Genomic DNA, 905 nt, shown 5'->3' on the forward strand with positions numbered 1-905 from the left:
ACCTCCAACACTGCGTTTACCAACATAACTCCACCCTCAGATGCTCCGTTTATCAACATACCCCCACCCTTCGACAGTACGTTTACCGACACAACCTCACCCTCCTATACGTCGTTTACCAACATAACCCCACCTTCTGACACTGCGTTTACCAACATAACCTCACCTCCAACACTGCGTTTACTAACATAACCCCACCCTCTGATACTTCGTTTACCAACATAACCCTACCTCCAGTAGTTCGTTTACCAACATAACCTCACCCTCCAACACTACGTTTACCAACATAACCCCAACCTCCGACACCACGTTTACCAACATAATCTCAGTCTCCAACAGTGCGTTTAACCTCACCCTGACACTACATGACCACGATGATGGGCCATCTGTTGTTAAACCATCTGAATCCACTCTCTCGGAGCGAGATCCTAAAGGGCTAGATTTTCGAAGCTCTCTTAGCGCTAAGAAAGTCGTAAGTTAATGTCAATGTATTGCAGCTTGATTAGCTGCAATACATTTTAGCGCTAATAAGAATCGAAAATCTAGGCCCTGAACACAAAATCAGCAATCTAACCCACTCAGCCCTCTGCGGTTTCCACAACATGGAAGTCTTATAACTGGTAATCTAGATCACGTACGTTATGTACCTCTGTGACAATTGGAAATTGGTTCCATGACCGAAGTTGTGAATGCGTAAAAGAAAATCAACTGCATCATATGCTATATTTGGGATTACTTTTCTCAGTGGACGTCTTTGTCACATGCTACATTTGATAATTTTCTAAAATGCATTGTCGATTTATAAGTGACAAGGTGCATGTTGTTTTCGGTATTCAGCATGTGAACATTAAGTGGAGGAGACTACATCAGTTTCACATAAAGATGTTCAATGACGAAAATCTGAT

This window comes from Haliotis asinina, chromosome 3 (assembly GCF_037392515.1).
Source record: "Haliotis asinina isolate JCU_RB_2024 chromosome 3, JCU_Hal_asi_v2, whole genome shotgun sequence".
In the NCBI taxonomy this organism is placed as follows: Eukaryota; Metazoa; Mollusca; class Gastropoda; order Lepetellida; family Haliotidae; genus Haliotis; species Haliotis asinina.